Below are 7699 nucleotides of genomic sequence, written 5' to 3'. Positions count from 1 at the left end.
CTAACTAACTAACTAGCTACCCAGCTAACTAGCTCGCTAGCTAGCTAACTAACTAACTACAGACCACTCAGCGAACTAACTAACTAGCTACCTACCTAACTAGCTAACTAACTAACTAGCTACCCACCTAACTAGCTACATATCTAGCTACCTACCCACATAACTAGCTAACTAACTAACTAGCTACCCACCCACCTAACTAACTAGCTACCCACCTAACTAGCTAACTAACTAACTAGCTACCCAGCTAACTAGCTCGCTAGCTAGCTAACTAACTAACTACAGACCACTCAGCGAACTAACTAACTAGCTACCTACCTAACTAGCTAACTAACTAACTAGCTAACCACCTAACTAGCTACATATCTAGCTACCTACCCACATAACTAGCTAACTAACTAACTAGCTACCCACCTAACTAGCTAACTATCTATATATCTAACTACCCACCCACCCACCTAACTAGCTAACTATCTTTATATCTAACTACCCACCCACCCACTTCACTAGCTAACTATCTATATATCTAACTACCCACCCACCTAACTAGCTATCTATATATCTAACTACCCACCCACCTAACTAACTAGCTAACTAACTAACTAACTAACTAACTACCTACCTACCCACCCACCCACCCACCCACCCACCTAACTAACTATCTGTCTATCTATCTATCTAACTACCCACCCAACTGACTAACTAACTAACAATCTATCTATCTATCTATCTATCTATCTATCTATCTATCTATCTATCTATCTATCTATCTATCTATCTATCTATCTATCTATCTATCTATCTATCTATCTATCTATCTATCTATCTATCTATCTATCTATCTATCTATCTATCTATCTATCTATCTATCTATCTAACTAACTGGTCCACCTCCAAGCCCAGAGGTCTCTCTGCTCACCATCCCTTTAGCAGTCTCTATATGGGGTGGTATTACATCATCCCTTCTTTCCCGGGAATGCTTTTGAAAGTTCAAAGGTCGCTCTACGGCGAGTTTAAAAAGAGATTCAGAGGAGAAATCTGCTTCTCTGTTTGACGGGTATGTCACAACAATACTCTTTCCCTGTGACACAACCCCTCCGCCTCATGTTACTCAACAATCCCCATCTGAATTATGAACAATAAAAAAACCTGCCCAATCCCACACATTTTTATTTATTTAAGTTGACAAATTCTTATTTAAAATGACGGCCTACCCCGGCCAAACCCAGACGACGCTGGGCCAATTGTGCACAGCCTGATGGGACTTCCAATCCCAACCGGATGTGATACAGCCTGGATTTGAACCAGGGACTGTATATCTTGCAACTGAGATACAGTGCCTAAGACCGCTGCGCCACTTGGGAGCCTTGTGTATCAAGGCAACCACGCTACACACACACGTACGCACGCCCAGACACACACACATACATAAACACACACACACCTCCTCTCAGACATAAACAATATTATGTTTGTCACTTGACATTTCGATATCCTCCATTTTGTGACAGACTCTGGTCCTGTTAGCTAAAATATGATGTTTTTTGCTTCATTTTATAGGTCGACCTAGATGATGAATAAATCATAACCTTCTCCTTCTGCTTTGATAAACAAACAGCTGTGTGGATAAATAAACAGAAGGGTTCTGCTTCTAGAATAAGTAGGAAGGGTTCTGCTTCTAGAATAAGTAGGAAGGGTTCTGCTTCTAGAATAAGTAGAGGGGTTCTGGAACTTGTGGTTTGAGGTTCTGGTAGAACACGCCTAGCTAACAGTACTCTCTGTTCAGACTGAATCTCTGCATTTCCTGGCCATGGTGCGCTCTTATCCTGGGTAGTGTTCAGTAGGGCTTCAAGAGTTTTAAAACGTTTTAAAACTGCAAACTATACACCTTCAGCTCAGGAGTCTGAAAGGAATATCAATACACTTTAGTGAGAAACACTTTTGTGTGTCAGAGTTAATAAGATCATGGCATAGTTTAGCAGTGACAGAGACAGTTAGATAGGCGTGTGCTACTTGCGTTGTTTGTTTTCCTGGATTAGCAGGCCTCTGGCTAACTACGGCTAACAGGCTCTGGTTAAACCCACATTGAGATGTCATAAAAACCCCAGGGCCCTTATCCACAAAGAGTCTCAGATTGGGAGTGCTGATCTGGGATCTGGTACCGCCTGCCGTCCATATCATTGTCTCTAAACATGTCTCAGGGCAAGTCTCTGGCTAACCCACCTTGAGATGTCAATAGTCACCCCTGTCTGCCATAACAACACTCCTGTCTACCATAACAACACCCCTGTCTACCATAACAACACCCCTGTCTACCATAACATAACAACACCCCTGTCTACTATAACAACACCCCTGTCTACCATAACAACACCCCTGTCTACCATAACATAACAACACCCCTGTCTACCATATCAACACCCCTGTCTACCATAACAACACCCCTGTCTACCATAACAACACCCCTGTCTACCATAACATAACAACACCCCTGTCTACTATAACAACACCCCTGTCTACCATAACAACACCCCTGTCTGCCATAACAACACACCTGCCTACCATAACAACACCCCTGTCTACCATAACATAACAACACCCCTGTCTACCATAACAACACCTCTGTCTACCATAACATAACAACACCCCTGTCTACTATAACAACACCCCTGTCTACCATAACAACACCCCTGTCTACCATAACAACACCCCTGTCTACCATAACAACCCCTGTCTACCATAACAACACCCCTGTCTACCATAACAACACCCCTGTCTACCATAACAACAACCCTGTCTACCATAACAACACCCCTGTCTACCATAACAACACCCCTGTCTACCATAACATAACAACAACCCTGTCTACCATAACATAACAACACCCCTGTCTACCATAACTTAACAACACCCCTGTCTGCCATAACAACACCCCTGTCTACCATAACAACACCCCTGTCTGCCATAACAACACCCCTGTCTACCATAACAACACCCATGTCTACGATAACATAACAACACCCCTGTCTACCATAACATAACAACACCCCTGTCTACCATAACAACACCCCTGTCTACCATAACAACACACCTGTCTACCATAACAACACCTCTGTCTACCATAACAACACCCCTGTCTACCATAACAACACCCCTGTCTACCATAACAACACCCCTGTCTACCATAACAACACACCGGTCTACCATAACAACACCCCTGTCTACCATAACAACACACCTGTCTACCATAACAACACCCCTGTCTACCATAACAACACCTCTGTCTACCATAACATAACAACACCCCTGTCTACCATAACATAACAACACCCCTGTCTACCATAACATAACAACACCCCTGTCTGCCATGACAACACCCTTGTCTACCATAACAACACCCCTGTCTACCATAACAACACCCCTGTCTACCATAACAACACCTCTGTCTACCATAACAACAACCCTGTCTACCATAACAACACACCTGTCTACCATAACAACACTCCTGTCTATCATAACAACACCCCTGTCTGCCATAACAACACCCCTGTCTACCATAACATAACAACACCCCTGTCTACCATAACATAACAACACCCCTGTCTACCATAACAACACCTCTGTCTACCATAACATAACAACACCCCTGTCTACCATAACAACACACCTGTCTACCATAACAACACCTCTGTCTACCATAACAACACCCCTGTCTACCATAACAACACCCCTGTCTACCATAACAACACCCCTGTCTACCATAACAACACCCCTGTCTACCATAACAACATACCTGTCTACCATAACAACACCCCTGTCTACCATAACAACACACCTGTCTACCATAACAACACCCCTGTCTACCATAACAACACCCCTGTCTACCATAACATAACAACACCCCTGTCTACCATAACATAACAACACCCCTGTCTGCCATAACAACACCCCTGTCTACCATAACAACACCCCTGTCTATCATAACAACACTCCTGTCTATCATAAAAACACACCTGTCTGCCATAACAACACCCCTGTCTACCATAACAACACCCCTGTCTACCATAACATAACAACACCCCTGTCTACCATAACAACACCTCTGTCTACCATAACAACAACCCTGTCTACCATAACAACACACCTGTCTACCATAACAACACTCCTGTCTATCATAACAACACCCCTGTCTGCCATAACAACACCCCTGTCTACCATAACAACACCCCTGTCTACCATAACAACACCCCTGTCTACCATAACAACACCCCTGTCTACCATAACATAACAAAACCCCTGTCTACCATAACATAACAACACCCCTGTCTACCATAACAACACCTCTGTCTACCATAACATAACAACACCCCTGTCTACCATAACAACACCCCTGTCTACCATAACAACACACCTGTCTACCATAACAACACCTCTGTCTACCATAACAACACCCCTGTCTACCATAACAACACACCTGTCTACCATAACAACACCCCTGTCTACCATAACAACACCCCTGTCTACCATAACAACACCCCTGTCTGCCATAACAACACCCCTGTCTACCATAACAACACCCTTGTCTACCATAACAACACCCCTGTCTACCATAACAACACCCCTGTCTACCATAACATAACAACACCCCTGTCTACCATAACATAACAACACCCCTGTCTACCATAACAACACCCCTGTCTACCATAACAACACACCTGTCTATCATAACAACACCCCTGTCTGCCATAACAACACACCTGTCTACCATAATAAGACCCCTGTCTACCATAACAACACCCCTGTCTACCATAACAACACACCTGTCTGCCATACCAACACTCCTGTCTACAATAACAACACCCCTGTCTACCATAACAACACCCCTGTCTACCATAACAACACCCCTGTCTACCATAACATAACAACACCCCTGTCTACCATAACATAACAACACCCCTGTCTGCCATAACAACACTCCTGTCTACCATAACATAACAACACTCCTGTCTGCCACAATTAGTGGTGAGTGGGATGATGAGGTGGCCATGATCTCTGCCACAATTAGTGGTGAGTGGGATGATGAGGTGGCCATGATCTCTGCCACAATTAGTGGTGAGTGGGATGATGAGGTGGCCATGATCTCTGTCACAATTAGTGGTGAGTGGGATGATGAGGTGGCCATGATCTCTGCCACAATTAGTGGTGAGTGGGATGATGAGGTGGCCATGATCTCTGCCACAATTAGTGGTGAGTGGGATGATGAGGTGGCCATGATCTCTGCCACAATTAGTGGTGAGTGGGATGATGAGGTGGCCATGATCTCTGCCACAATTAGTGGTGAGTGGGATGATGAGGTGGCCATGATCTCTGCCACAATTAGTGGTGAGTGGGATGATGAGGTGGCCATGATCTCTGCCACAATTAGTGGTGAGTGGGATGATGAGGTGGCCATGATCTCTGCCACAATTAGTGGTGAGTGGAATGATGAGGTGGCCATGATGGTCATTTAGCCAAAAAACTGAGGTTAACAGCCCTTAGTCGTATATTACTTTCGAAGAATGAGGACATCCATTTAACATCCCAGAGATGGCAACCTACACAGGGGTAACATCACCTCCCTGCCCTGGAACACTGGGATTTGAACTTTAAGAATAGAGGGGAGAACAACCCCAACTGACACTCCGTCACCACTTCCAGCACCATCTGGTTTCCCATCCAGGACTGGCTCTGCTTAGCTTCAGAGGCAAACCATCAGTGGGATGCAGGGTGCTGCTGGATTCAATGTGTCAGAACTTGAAACGTCAGCTAAAGAAAAGTCCAGGGTAACATAACCAGAGATAGGGACAAAGACAGTAAAAGAGGGAGTTTGCACTTGATCGCTATCGTGTTGTCACACCCTGACCTTAGAGAGATGTTTTATTACTCTATTTGGTTAGGTCAGGGTGTGATTTGGGGTGGGCATTCTATGTTTTCTATTTCTTTGTTTTTTTGCCGGGTATGGTTCCCAATCAGAGACAGCTCTAATGTTGTCTCTTATTGGGATTCATATTTAGGCAGCCTTTTTTTCCCATCATATGTTGGTGGGTAATTATTTATTTTCTGTGTGTGTTTGTGTGTGCCATGGTTGCGTCACGCTCAGTTTCTGATTACCTGTTTTTTTGTGAAGGTTTCACTTTATTAAAGATGTGGAACTACAAGCACGCTGCTCCTTGGCTCATCTATGACAGGGAGCTTGAAGACAGTGAACGTGACAGAACCACAACCACAAAAAGACCCAGCAGTTTGCGCCAACCTGGAGGACGAGCTGGACCGGGGAGGAGATATTGGCAGGGGACAAGACCCGGTCATGGAAGCCCGAGAGGCAGCTCCCCAAGCCCGAGAGGCGGCTCCCCAGAGCCTGCAGCGACGGTCCCCAGTCCGGAGCCTCCAGCGGGAATTCCCAGTCCAGAGCCTCCGACGATGATCCACGATCCGGTTCCACGGAAGCGGAGGGATCAGCGTGCAGAGCGGGGGCTACGTCCCTAACCGGAGCCGTCCCCGAGGATAGATGCCCACCCGGACCCTCCCCTATAGAGTCAGGTTTTGCGGCCGGAGTCCGCACCTTTGGGGGGGGGGGGTGGGGGGTACTGTCACGGCCTGACCTTGGAGAGCTTTTTTATTTCTCTATTTAGTTAGGTCAGGGTGTGATTTTGGTGGGCATTCTATGTTTTCTATTTCTTTGTTTTTGGCGGAGTGTGGTTCCCAATCAGAGGCAGCTGTCTATCGTTGTCTCTGATTGGGAATCGTACTTAGGCAGCCTTTTTTCCCACCTGTGTTGGTGGGTAATTATTTATTTTCTGTGTTTGTGTGCGTCACGGAAGGTTTCTGTTTACCTGTTTTTTGTGAAGGTTTCACTTTATAAAAGATGTGGAATTACTTGCACATCTATGGCTCATCTATGACAGGGAGTTTGAAGACAGTGAACATGATACGTGATGTCTTTGAAAATGCTTCACTGGGAGAAAAAAAAGGTTTTGCATTCATTTACAAAACATTTTTTCTCAAGTTTCAAAATAGATTATCCTGCAATAATATATTTTTGAGTTAATTAACAGTATATTTTGCTTTCAATATCATTATTTTATTTTGCAATACTAAGAATTTTGTTTTTAGTTTCAGAGATTTTGCTTGATGTCACAAAAGCACCTCCCTACTGTGTACAGGTGTCCCAAAGTTGAGTGTGAAAATGATGGCTAATCAGACCCTCGCTGCAAGCTTCAGACCCTCGCTGCCAGCTTCAGACCCTCGCTGCCAGCTTCAGACCCTCGCTGCCAGCTTCAGACCCTCGCTGCTTCAGAGCGAAGTGATATCCCATCATTATGAGTTTGTGCAATTTCACACAAAAGAATGGCGAGCCGTGATTGTGATCCACCTGGGGGGGGGGGGTGTTCAGCAGGATGCAACGTTTTGAAACGTTCAGAGAACGTTGACTCTCAAATCACATCGGTTACATTCATTCTTTCTGAAACATTTTAACAACTGAAGGAGGAAACCTTTACTTACTAGTCAGATTCTGACAAATGTAACACGTGAAATACCTCCCAAGTTAAATGTTTGACTGTTACCAAGGTTAATATCTTGTAAAAACAACATGGGACTTTTCTCATTTTGAATTTCATGCTTGTTTTATTACTTAAATGTGGAACAATGAATAGCTTCG

General features: G+C 44.6%; 1 protein-coding gene across 1 annotated transcript in view; it reads right to left on the bottom strand.

Annotated features, from left to right (window-relative positions):
* Nucleotides 1-7699, bottom strand: part of LOC109887114 (homeobox protein aristaless-like 4) — a 49484-nt gene that overhangs the window by 21212 nt on the left and 20573 nt on the right. The window lies entirely within an intron of this gene.

Source organism: Oncorhynchus kisutch, linkage group LG22 (assembly GCF_002021735.2).
Source record: "Oncorhynchus kisutch isolate 150728-3 linkage group LG22, Okis_V2, whole genome shotgun sequence".
Classification (NCBI taxonomy): Eukaryota; Metazoa; Chordata; class Actinopteri; order Salmoniformes; family Salmonidae; genus Oncorhynchus; species Oncorhynchus kisutch.
The sequence above is the reverse complement of the archived record's forward strand: the minus strand, read 5'-3'. Positions and strand labels throughout refer to the sequence as shown.